The 13,779-nt window shown below is 35.7% G+C and overlaps 1 long non-coding RNA gene across 1 annotated transcript; it reads left to right on the forward strand.

Moving 5' to 3' along the window:
• The first annotated feature begins 11,130 nt into the window (after nucleotides 1-11,130).
• LOC122063441 lies at nucleotides 11,131-13,388 on the forward strand. The gene is made up of 3 exons (XR_006135333.1): nucleotides 11,131-11,378; nucleotides 12,879-12,938; nucleotides 13,051-13,388. It is a non-coding gene; the product is annotated as an uncharacterized LOC122063441 (long non-coding RNA).
• The last annotated feature ends 391 nt before the right edge of the window (nucleotides 13,389-13,779 follow it).

The following is a 13,779-nucleotide window of genomic DNA, read 5'->3' on the forward strand; positions in this document are numbered from 1 at the left end:
TCTATCTCGTCCATATCACACCAAAATCTCAGCAACCTTTGGATGGGCATCAAGCCTACGTGGTCGAATCTTGACTATCCATTTTACTTCCCTTTATTCCTCTTTATTACAATCAAGCCCTTGCCTCCATATGTTTCAGTGCTTAAAGACCCCTTGCAACTCAGACCTTCAAAATATTTAAATTACACAAAAGCCCTTCGAATTTCAAAAATAAATTCCAAAAAATCCACCCAACACCGAGAGCAACTGATGGATTTTCGGTTTGGATTTTCGAACCGACTTTACGGAAACACTTATAACTTTTTCATACGATATCCGATCGAGATGAAACGAAGTGCGTTGGAATTGTAACTGGATGCTCTACGACTTTTCAGAAGACTCAATCATCTTAATTATCCATGTAAAAATACCAAAATGCCCCTACACCTTTCCAATGACATATCTTTCTCATACGGAATCGGAACGTGATGAAATCAAAACCGTTGGAAACATTTGATTCATCTTTAATGCCAAAACTGCCCTCGACTGCCACAAATGCCGTAACTTCTTCATACGGTATCGGAATGTGACGAAATCAAATGCACTGGACTAGGTAAATTACAATCTATCTTTTTCATGAAGAACCAATCTTCCAAAAATGTAATTTTCACTGCCGAAAATGCCCTCGATCATAAATAGGTCAATTTTGCCAGTTTTGACCCAGAAACCCGCACCACCTATTAATGATGTATTAAACCACTCCATGCATACCAAGATGCTCTGTTATCTCATCGGTGACACTGGACACTGCCATGTCATCATTTTTATCCACGTCACCCAAACTGGCCATGTCATCACCGCCACGTGGCCGAGTTGCCAACAAGGACAACCATAAAACAACAGTATACACATCTCCTCCATTTTTGAATCGCAGAGGATGGTGAATAGTCTAACAAGAAGATAAGAGAAAACAATGGAGGGAATAAAAAAATATTAACAAGTAGTGTGGTGCTTTGATGTGTGATGATGAGGGTTGCAACAATAAGCGATGCATGCATGGATGGTGATGAGGCAATTGCAAGGTTGGGACTTGCAATGTTGTGATTGCAGTGGCTAGGAAAATTTTACAGGACTACTGCTTCTGGTTTTGGAGTAAGGTAGCAAGGACGATTATAGGGGTAGGGTTGAAGGCGGCTCCAAATAGGATTGCAAATCCGGAACAATGACGATGATTAATGTAAAGAAATTGTGTAACAAAATATTAAGAGAACACACTTATCTTTGGTTGTTGAGCTTTCAAGAGACCTTCAAATCAAATATGTTAGTAAAATAGACGGACTGAGTTGTGTCACTTGACACTCTCGTTAAGACCGTAGACGTCCCCAATGGTGCAACCGGGTGAGTTACGTATCGGCCTACAAGATGAAACAGCCTAATGGCACCCCTAGTAGTTGTGCACTCAACTAGTAGACCCCTTCGAGTACTCCAACATTGTGCTCAAACTAAAAAAAAAAATAAACTCAAAACATACTTAAGTAGGGACACTCAAAATAAGAATAAAACAAAATCTCAATCTTCACAACACACCATAACTTGAGTGAACTTTGTAATTGGTCTTGGTGTGTACAATGCCTAGAGATCCCCTCTATTTATAGTGGAAAAGAGACGTCTAGAAAAGAAATGAAGAGACAAAGTCTCTCATTCAAGTCTCTCACAAGAAGAGGAAGAGATAAGGTCTCTCAAAATGAAGAGACAAAGGCTCTCACAAAGTGAAGTAAAAGAGTCCCAAAGATGAAGAGATAAAGTCTTAAAAATGAAGAGACCATATTAAATATTATTTGTAAATACAAGAAATGTTATGAGAATACATAGATATAAACATATAAGAGGTCATACAAGAAGATAGAAAGATGGTTAAATATGAAAAGACACAATAAACCACATAAGGTAATTTAAATCTTATAATAATTTAAATTAAATCACTATTTAAATTCCAACAATTCCCCACAAGATTCAAAATAACGGTAAAACAAAACAATAGCCTGAGCACATTAAAATGATAGAACACATCGTTGTAGATGTCTTCCGGACTTGAAGCTGCACTAGGTTTGATAAGCCATGCTACAGAGTATAGATGAAGTTAGACTTCTTAAACCTTTCCTCATTGGTGTAATCGACTGATTTACCATCCATATCTTACTATCCGACGTTGTAGTCATCCTTTTATGCTGTGGACATTTTTAGCCTTGTCCCCTTCTTGGACTCATGAATGTTTAGAGAATTCACCTATAATTCTAATCGGAAGCGGCCTCACCCCTACATTAACTTAGGTCAGCTCATAGTATGCACCACAGTTAACATAGCCTGCCTTGGCTAATTAAGAGTCTTATAATTCATCCTCCTATTCTTCGTGGTGAGTACTATCCTTCACATCTAATCTGGAATAAGCACAACATAATAATACTAGTTAAGTCATCTGGTGACTTTGTTTTTACCCATTGAACCTAATTCTAAGGATCTCCTATCACATAGCTTGGGTGTCCATTACCTTAACTCATGAATCATTGGCCTTAAGCCTATTCCTTTAGCTGTATCAAAAATAATCTTGGTGACTTGAGATTTTGTAAGCATATCTGCTACATTCCTCTCTGACTTTACAAAGTCAATAGCAATGGTACCATTATTTATATATTCTCTCACCAAGTTATGTTTAAGGTGAATATGCCTTTTTTTACCATTATAAACTCTGCTCTTGGCCTTTGCAATAGTAATCTGACTATCACAACGAAGATATATGGAAGGCACAGGTTTAGGCCATAATGGTAAATTTGTTACTAGATTCCTTAGCTATTCAGCTTTAGATCCGATTTTTTCTAAAGGCACAAACTCAGATTCTATGGTGGAACCTGTCTCATAGGTTTGTATAATCGATTTCCATGAAATCGCTCCACCACCTAAGGTGAATACGAATCCACTAGTAGCCAATGTTTCATTTGAATCAGAAATCCAGTTAGCATCGTAATATCCTTCAAGCATATTGGGGTTACCAGAATAATACAAACCATAATTCATGGTACCCTTTAAATACCTAATTAACAACCTTTCTAAGGCATCCTAATGTTCAATTCCTGGATTCCTAGTATGTTGGCTTAACTTTCCAACAACAAGAGCGATATCAGGTCTTGTGCAATTCATTAAATAAGAAACAAAACTAATTATTTGAGAATACTTCTTTTGTGAAACAGGTTCTCCTTCATTTCTCTGTATATGGCTTCCAACAGCTAAATGTGTTTTCATGGTCTTGGCATCAAAATAACCATATTTCTTAAGGAATTTTTTCTCATAATGGGCTTGTGACAAAACAATTTCATATTTCCTTCTAATAATCTTAATTCCTAAAATCACATTGGCTTCTCCCATGTCTTTAGTACCAAAATTAGACATTAGAAAAGCTTTAGTAGATTTTATCAAATCAAGATTAGAGCCCATAATTAGCATATCATCAACATACAAAACAATGAAAACACCTCCATTGTTATGGAACTTGCTATAAATACACCTATCATAATTATTGACATGAAAACCCTTAGAAATTAAAACATTATCAAATTTTTTATGCCATTGTTTGGGTGCTTGTTTCAAGCCATATAAAGAGCACACAAGTTTGCACACTTTATGCTCTTGCCTAGGAATGACACAACCTTCAGGTTGTTTGATATAAATTTTCTTCCTCTAAATCTCCATTTAAAAATGCTGTATTTACTTCCATTTGATTTATAACAAGTTTGAAAATTGATGCAATTGCAATCAATAGCCTTATTGTTGCAATTCTGGCTACAGGAGAGAAAGTGTCAAAGAAATATATATCTTTCTTTTTCTTGAATCCTTTGACTATTGATCAAGCCTTAGATTTATCAAGTGATCTATCAAACCTCAATTTTTTTCTAAAAATCCACTTGTATCAAGAACCTTAGTTCCTACTGGAAGATCAACTAATTCCCATGTGTAGTTAGCAACTATAGAGTCTAATTCACTCTTAATTGTTTTTTCCAAAAAACATAATCAGGAGATGTGATGGCCTACTGGTATGTAATCGGATCATTATCAACAAGATAGGTAAACATACCATCACCTAAATTAGCTTATCTCCTTTGTGTTTTACTTCTTCTTAGTTGATTTCCACCACTAGATTCAACAACACTTGCTCTTGTGAGATCATCACTTACCTTTTCAAGTGAAAGAGTATTATTGGTCAAATGTGTGTTGTTACTTAGTAAATCTTTCCTCATGGGAAATATATGCTCAAAGAAATCAGCATCTCTACATTCAAAGATAGTATGTGTTTAAAAAATGTAATCTAAGGATTTAATTACCCTGCACTATGATGAGCATATTCAATAAAGACATAGTCACAAGTTTTTGGTCACAATTTCCTTTTTTTTGGGTTCAGGCAACCCAACTTTAGCCAAACAACCCTAAACCTTTAGATACTTAAGGTTGGGTTTTCTACCATGCCACAATTCAAATGGTATAGAGCCACATTTCTTATGAGGTATCCTATGTAGAATGTGGCATGATGACAATATGGCTTCCCCCCACAAGTTCAAAGGTAAGCCTAAACTTATAAGTATGAAGTTCATCATCTCTTTTAGAGTTTTATTTTTCCTTTCTGCAACTCTATTAGATTGAGGTTGATAGGGGGCTATGGTCTCATGAATAATTTCATTTTCTTCATAAAATTGTGATAGAAATTGAGTATCATATTTTGCCCCTCTATCAATTCTAAGTCTTTTGATCTTCCTTCCTAACTGATTTTCAACCTCAGCCTTGTAGGTGAAGAAAGTCTATTCTGCTTCATCCTTGGTTTTAAGAAGGTATAACTTTGTATATTTAGAACAATCATCTATAAAGGTAATGAAGTATCTTTTGCCACCTCTTGACTCATGTGATTTAAAATCACTTAAGTCACTATGAACTAATTCCAATAACTCAGACTTTCTTTCAACAGAAATATGAGGTTTTTTAGTGAATTTAGTCTCAACACAAATGGAACATTTGACTAATGGGATTTTAAGGTTTCCATGTATCAAATGATTTCTTTATGGATGATGCACTGTAATGTCATAATCTACCATATCAAACATCATAAGAATCAACCAAATACACAGAATTACTAGGTTTTTCATTAATAATATTAGTAACATTCAAAACAAATAACCCACTAGAGTTATACCCTTTTCAAATAAATATATTGTTTTTTGTAACAATAGCATTATCTGCCTCAAATGATAGTTTAAAACCTGCCTTTATAAGAAGAGCACAAAAAATCATATTTCGCCGAATATTGGGCACATGCAATACATCCTTGAGAACAAGGGTTTTACCTTAAGTTAATTTCAGTTGAACTTGTCGCTTGCCAAAAACCTGAGATGATGGGGAATTTCCCATAAAAACTTTTGGGAGAGGGATAGGTATGCCAACGATATCAAGTATGCTAGCAGATAGCACCAATAAGATCACATGATGGAGTATCATTCAGGAAGGATATGAGGGTCATTTCACAAAAAGGGAAGAGAGAGATAGACACAATGGGTGCTAGCATACTTGATCTCGGTGGCATACCCAACCTTTTCCCAAAACTTTTTTACCTAGTTTAATCGTTGAATAGTTGAAAAAGGCATTTCAATCCCCACAGATGTACTTAGTAGCATTTGTGTCAATGATCCATTCTTTAGGTTTTTCAACCAAGTTTACCTCTGTCACTATGGCAATGAAAATATCAGCCTCAACTAAGTTAGCCTTAGTCCTGCTCTTCCTTTTCCGGTAATCGTTCTTGTAATGCCTAGGTTGCCATATACAAAACAGTTTCCTTTATTTTTCTTGAAAGAAGTTCCCTTTTTGGCTTTCAAGCCTTTCTTAAACTATTTGTATATTTCTGACTTGACCAAATTAGCCTTAGATTGAAAATCTTTAGCTTTTTCAGTCCTATCCTTTTCCTGATTCTTTTCCTCAATCTTAACCCAGATAATGATTTGGTCAAAACTCCAATATTTCTTCTTATGCTTCATATTCATTTTGAAGTTGATGAGCATAATAATGTGTGAAATCTTCGGGATATAAGTGTACATTTTTCCCCACTTTGGATAGTACTATTTCTGTTTTTCTTATTTTATTTTAATTTTTTTACAATTTCTAAGTCTACAAGAGAAAAGTGCTTAAAGTGAACCAAGAACTGGTCCAAGCTTGAACTAACTTGTCTAAAGGCAGCCCACTCATTAGTATCACATCCTCTCTCCTACAAAATTTTGAAGATTATTCTTTGTCCTTACCACCTCATAAGATCTTGAAGATGCTATGCAGAGATTCCTTTCTGATTTAGTTAAGATTGCAAGATATTGGTTAATATTGTAGGGAATGAATAGAATTTGTTAATTTTGGAAACAATTTCTCTTTTTCCTCACACAATATCTCAGAGAATGAGGATTTTTGTCAAGATTGAATTTTATTTTATTTTCTTTACTTTCTTAAAAAAGACTTGTAGAAGGAAGGAGGCAACACTAAAGCCCTATAAAAGTCCCTTTCTCCCCCTCCTAGGAGGATTATTCCCCTTAATTTATTTTCTAGTTTATGCTTAGTTCTCTTCTCTCTCTCCTTATGTTTCTTCAAGCTTTTATTTAAGTGATTAATGATAATGCAATTCAGTTTTTAATTGTTAGTTTGTTTAATTATTAGTTTACTTTGTTAATTTAGTTCATAGTTTAATTAATTTAATTAGTACAACCCATAGTTCTAGCTGTCAAACTTTTTAGTTCTAAGAAAGAATTGGTTCAAGTGACAAGAATCAAGAGTTTTCAAGTTCAAGAGAGCAAGATCTTCATCAATAATTCTGTTACAATACCATCACTCCAAATCAATCAAGTTTCAATTCAACTTACATATAATCAATGTATGACAAAGTTTATTAGTAGAATTAAGATTTTTATTTAAATACAAGTAGTGGAATTAGGATTTTTATGCTTTTCTTTTATTTCTTTTCCTTATGTTCTTATTTACATATGTGCTATAATTGAAGGTGATGCCTATAGTAGTGCCTCTCCCGAAAATTCGACCGATGTATTGAGAATTTTTCTTTACTTACTTGCTTTCTATTTCAGTTCTTTATTTGTTAGTTTAGCTTTATTATTTGCAGATTTTTTTATTTGTTATTTTTAGCATTTATTTTACTTCTCTAATTAAAGTAATCCGATGTCAGAACTATTTAATTTAGATGTTGAATGTGTAGGTCGTTTTCTTTCGTTTAGATGTATGTTCTAGGACCATCATTTAAAATCAACCATCCCTTGTTCACTCTGGCTGCACTTAAAATAGGTAAGATAGAGTGACTAATCTCCTTGTGATTGACCCATTGTCTACAATATACTGTACGCTAGCGGTAACATATTTTTAAACTCAAATAGAAGTCACCCTAGGATGTTGGTAACTTCTCTAAAGGAGAGCCAGTGATAAAATCATTAGGTAAAGATCATTCCTTCCTTAGCCAATTTTGACACAAGAATTTGAAACTCATTAATTTGGGCATAAATGCTCTTGCCATCCCTTATCATAAATTCATGAAAATTTGTAACAATATATTTTTTATTTCTTGCATCCTCCAAGGTATATTTTTATCCAATGCAGTCGGGATTGACTGAGCATTATCATAAGCTCCATAAACATGACAAAGCTCATTGGATAAAGAATTCAGAATACAGTTCTTGCACTGATAATCTACCTGGATCCACTATAGCCTTTCGGTTATGAGGGTAGGGTCATCACTTGTAGCAGGTAATGGTGTGGTCAAGGCAAATATGACGGATATTTGATTCAGAGCAAATAAAATTCTTTGTTTCCATCTCTTAAAATTTGAACCATCAAAGGGTTCAATTTTATCAAAATCATAAATAATTCTTAAATTTTCCATTGCTGAAGCAAGGTTGTTGGCCATATCAAAGAAACAGTATCTCAATAAATTGAAGTTCTATGGTCTTAAGAATTGTAGAGAAATTGTATAACAAAATATTGAGAGAACACACTTATCTTTGGTTGTTAAGCTTTCAAGAGACCTTCAAATCACAAACTCTTAGAAATCCTATAACAAAATATGTTAGCAAAATAGAGGGGCTGCGTTGTGTCACTTGACACTCTCCTTAAGACCGTAGACGCCCCCAATGGTGCAACTGGGTGAGTTACGTATTGGTCTCCAAGATGAAATAGCCCAATGGCACCCTTAGTAGTTGTGCACTCAACTGCTAGACCCCTTCGAGTACTTCAACGTTGTGCTCAAACTAAAAATAAAATAAACTTAAAATATACTTAAGTAGAGACACTCAAAATGAGAGTAAAACAAGATCTCAATCCTCACAACACACTATAGCTTGAGTGAACTTTGCAATTGGTCTTGGTGTGAACTTTGTAATTAGTCTTGGTGTGTACAATGCCTAGAGATCCCCTCTATTTATAGAGGAAAAGAGACGTCTAGAAAAAAAAAATGAAGAGACAAAGTCTCTCATTCAAGTCTCTCACAAGAAAATGAAGAGATAAGGTCCCTCATTCAAGTCTCTCACAAGAAGAAGAAGAGATAAGGTCCCTCAAAATGAAGAGACAAAGACTCTCATAAAGTGAAGTAAAGGAGTCCCAAAGATGAAGAGATAAAGTCTTAAAAATGAAGAGACCATATTAAGTATTATTTGTAAATACAGGAAATGTTATGAGAATACATAGATATAAGCATATGTGAGGTCATACAAGAAGATAGAAAGATGGTCAAATATGAAAAGACACAAGAAACCAAAAGGTAATATGAATCTTATAATAATTTAAATTCCAACAACCAATGATGAGATTGAAGACGAAAAGCAGCTAGAGTTGGGTTTGGAAGGGAAGGCACAGAAGCAAAGTCTCTCAACTCCGTAGGTGGAGTTCTAATTAGTGGAAGGGCCTTGACTGTGGCATATCCCTTGGTTTTTACATACTTTCTTGTGCCACCCACGATATTGAGTTGTGACACAGATATTGGTATCCACACAAAAACTCAAGCTATGAGATAGGTGGGGGTTGGATTGGATGATTGCAAGGGCAAGGGTGAAGATGGGTTTCAAGCTTTGGCTACGGGAATGTAGGGTGGGCCGGGATTATTGGACAAACATGGGAGGGGTACGGTGGGTGTGGGGAAGGGGAAGTTGAGTCTGGATCAGGTCCTAACATAAGGACCGCCCTAGTACGATCGTTGTGTGGCACGTATCCAAGGAGAGATGGAAACGACTGAGCCATCATTTTCCCTGATTGAGTTCATTTTAAAATCATAATTGTGGGCTCCACCTATGAAGTAGGTAGGGAGCTGCTTGCCCACCCCTCAAACCCCAAAACTCCTATGGAACACCCCTGTTCTCACTTGCCGCACCCCATCCTGTGCAACCACGTCCTCCTCCTTCTTTGTCCACATCTGCAGCAAACCAACAACAACGAAAAACTCTATCAGTGGCATCACCATCGTTTGGTTGCAATTGGGTATTTTCCGGTTAGTAATGTAGCCATCCCAACAAGGGTTGTCTATGAGTTTCTTGCTGCAATGGCTCATTTATAGTTCATGTAGTCCTGAGTCAAAATTTCAGTGGCAACTTGATCTTTGGTGAAATAATGATATGGGATATTAGGTGGCTTCTCTTCATCGACATATGGGTTGTCTAATGAGATTTGTGGTGTGCAGAGTGTTCTGTTAGGTTCCAATTACCTTAAAGTTGCTCAACATATGCTAGATGAAGTTATTAATATCAAGAATTAAAAAAAAAAAAAAAAAATCTCCAAAGGGGTTAAAGGGCAGAATGATATGAGTCTTCATAGTTTGATATCACATTTACTAAAGTTTAATACAAATTCTTTCAAAATTTGTATATAGAAACGATTTTCCTTATGAAGTTACTTGCCTTATTTGGAGAAAGATGAAGATGAGGAGGAGAGAAGAAGATTGGGTCCACAATTATGATTAAAAAAGGACTCAACCAGCAAAGATGGGAAAAATCGTTTGCAATTCCGATCTCGTACAATTCCGTGAAATACCACATTCAGGGGGTGACACGTGTATTGATACCAATGCAATGGTCCATATCTGATTTAAATGACTCTTCACTGATTTAAGGTTTTATTAGTTATACCAGATCTGGACCATTGCATTGGTATCAATACACGTGTCACCCCTGAAGGTGGTATTTCACGGAATTATACGAGATCGGAATTACAGACGATTTCAACCCACAAAGATGACAGCTCTGTCATCTTCGTCTATACATGTATACATGTCCTGCAACGATTGCACTAGGAAGGACTTAAACCGAACTTGGGGAAGTCTTAGGGTCTGGGGGCAAAAATGTCAAATAATATATGTAAAGGAGGGAAAGAAATTCACTAGTGGTTAGATTTGTAAACCCCATATTCAATGATATATACTTTTGTTGGTAAAACATACATTTGCTGGTTTTTCAGAAAAAAAAAAAAAAAAAAAAATCAAAACAACAGAAAAACGCATTTACCCTCACCCCTGCTCCCCATCGGGAACGAAAAATTCTCTAACTCTTGGTCTTGGAACCCTTGCGGCTGCCCTCTTCATGTTCTCCGTCTCTGTTCCCGTTTGAGCTCAGCGGCGTCCTGCAGGAACACTCTGTCTGAGGCGATTGAGTCCCCTTCTTCTCCGTCTCCATCTGTAAGTATCATTTCAGCCTTTTATGGTCTGATTTTTTCTCCATGTCTGCTTGTATTCATGGATTTTTTATTTTTTTTTCCGATTAAATTTTACCAAATATTTATTGAAAGGTTTTAATTTTATTTGAAAAAAATATCTTCTTCCACCTGTGCATTCTCCCGTGATGGAATCGAGTCAGCTCAAGGTTTTGTTCGTAAATTTATCACAGTCAAAAGTTTACAGAATTTCAGGATCCATGGTGTGTCTATTGCCTTTTTTTTTTTTTTTTTTTGTCCCAATTTATTTGTCCATTAGAATATTAAATGCTATGAAATTTTCTTGCTTTTCCATATTACCCTTAACATATAGTGGTTTAATTTAATGCAATACCAAGTTCGCCTTAAAAGGTGAAATTTGTCAAACTTGGCAATTGCTGTGGGACCGAGGGGGGTATAGCATTTTACATTTAAAAGGAATTCAAGACTCTGCCCTTTCATATACTGAACCCTAAAAATTCTGAGACAATACTTTTTATGGAACTTCAATCATGGTGGTTTATGGTTCAACTCTTTTATTCAGGACCTTCAAAAGCTTTGAAGAAATCGCTGCTGACTATGAAAAAGGAGAACTGCATCCAGCAGACCTCAAACCTTCTCTATCAAAGGCTTTAAATAAGATTTTGCAGGTGAGCTCATTTCATTCACTCCTTTCCAATTCTCAGAATGCTTACTCCTAGTTATGACTTATGAGTACTGGTGTAATGTTACAATGTACTCCTTAAACATTTTTGCAAAGAATGAGAAGTATGCTTACTGGCTATCCAGGGTTTTTATTTTTTATATGTCATTCTAAATGCACTTCTTCTCCCATTTCTTTTGTTCCCTTTTGTGCTTACTGGCGTTTATTTCTTTATCCCTAGGCCTTCTTTTTTTCAATGAAAAGTATCTTGGGAAGTCAATATATACTTGTAATACTTATTTTGTTTTCACTATCATTTGCCATTTCTGATTGTGCATGCCAAGGAAGCATTTTTGCGCTAGAGTGATTGACAAAAACAATAGTGGGCGAGCCTGGGGCGCAACGGTAAAGTTGTACTATTGCAACATATTGGTATCAGGTTTGAAACTTGGAAACAGCTTCTCTTGCGAAGCATGGGGTAAGGCTGCATATACTTGCCTCTCCCAGACCTTGCAGTTGTGGAGCCTTGTCCACTGGGTTGCTCAAAGTGATTGACAAAAACAATCCAACCATTTGGTTGGAGAGTAGTGTCCTCCATGATCCATGATTGACCAAGATCCCACCACTTTTTTTAACAGCATCCTGAAAATTAAATTGGAAGTTGCTTCCCAATTTTTGACATTCTATTTCAGTAGAATTATGTCTGTTTTTTCATTTGTATACAATTTTCTTTTAGTTTTAGGGCATTATTGGAAAATATTTTCTTTTGAAACAAACAATCTAGGAGAATGGCTTTAATTGTAGTGTTTTGAGTCATCCGAAGAAATAATATTTTGAGTTATCTGAAGATCAAGTTCTGGAAGGTGTAAATATGACCTAAAAATGGTATAGCTATCTATGCTTAAAAGTGCAAGTATAGACAGGTGATTGGGTCACTGGAACCTCTTTTGACATCTTCACTTTGCGCTTCTTGTACAAAAACATGAGCATGATTTGATGGTGTTGATCATCTGATCTCACTTTATTTTTAAAGTCTTAGAACAAGACGTGACTAGAAAGTTCATAACAAATCTAGATGTCTAAATGTTGGCCTTGGGCCTCATTTCTATATTGGATCCTTTCTCCCACTCTCGAGTGGAAGGTATATTAACAATAAAGTACAGATGCTGTGAGTTAGTTAGCACTCCTCTTTGTTTATTTAATGCTAAAACAATTGAGAACTTCATTCTGAAGCATTATCTGTAGTTGATTTTGTCATTGAAATAGAGACTTCTTTAGTTACTGGTATCGTTGAAAGCCTTTATCTAAATTTTGTTTTCACCACCCCCCCCCCCCCCCCCAAACGATGTCACCTTTAATCCTCACATCAAGTAAAAGGTGAAGATGCCAATGAGCTAATCTATGCATATACTGGACAATGAACTATCCTGTGATCAAGCAAAAAGTCTTGTTCTATTTATTATTACCAACTGCACTTTAAATTATATTCTCCTTTACCTTTTTGCAGCCTGTGAGAGATCATTTTGCAAATGATGCTACTGCCAGGGATCTTCTGAAAAAAGTTAAGGTAAGTGTTAAATTTTGTTTTCATTCCATCACTCCTGTTGCAAATACCTTGTTTTTTCAGTAGTTATGGATTTTTGTGGTGGAGAATTCACTGTTTTTCCTATGACTTGCAGTCTTACAGAGTTGGCAGGTGATGCAGTAGAGAGTCCAGATACTTGTTTGGGTGGTTGCTGCAAACTCAGAACTTATGGTTTAACCAGTCAGGCATTTGAATACCGAATGTCCATGGAACTGGGGTCTTTTTTTTTGAAAAACTTGAGTTATTGACCATAAATTTACAAGCCAGGTATATTCTTTTCTAGATAAATGAAAAGTGGGATTCGAAGTTCAGGTTTTATTTGGAGTGCGAGCCTAAATTCTTGGTTGTAACTTTGCTTGCTTTGTTCATACATTTTTGGCTTCCCTGAAAAAATGTAGTTGTTTGGGATGGAGGACAAAAGTTGAAAATTAATGCTGTGTTTGGTATGTATTCTCAGAATAGAATCTAGATCTAGAATGCATTCTGAAACCTGATTCTTCACTATTTTCTTGCTTCAGAATATGAAAATACATATGAAAACATCCTAACACTGCTTTTGCCATTAAAAAATGGCTAAGGTGTCGCATTTCTCCACGAGAACCTATGTATTCCTTTGGCGAAGCATTGCTCTTCTGGTGCTTGAGCATGGCCCAAACATGGATAGTTATCAACCTACAACAGGCGATCAAGCCTCCAAATTAGATTGCTTACCCGTTTAAATATAGACCAAACAGATTCGAGTGAGATGACTAATTTGAAGTGACAAGGTCACTAAAATGGGTTGAGAGGCAATTTTATTTTTTTGCTGAGAAAAGAGTAGTAG

This window comes from Macadamia integrifolia, unplaced genomic scaffold (assembly GCF_013358625.1).
Source record: "Macadamia integrifolia cultivar HAES 741 unplaced genomic scaffold, SCU_Mint_v3 scaffold1325, whole genome shotgun sequence".
NCBI classification, from domain to species: domain Eukaryota; kingdom Viridiplantae; phylum Streptophyta; class Magnoliopsida; order Proteales; family Proteaceae; genus Macadamia; species Macadamia integrifolia.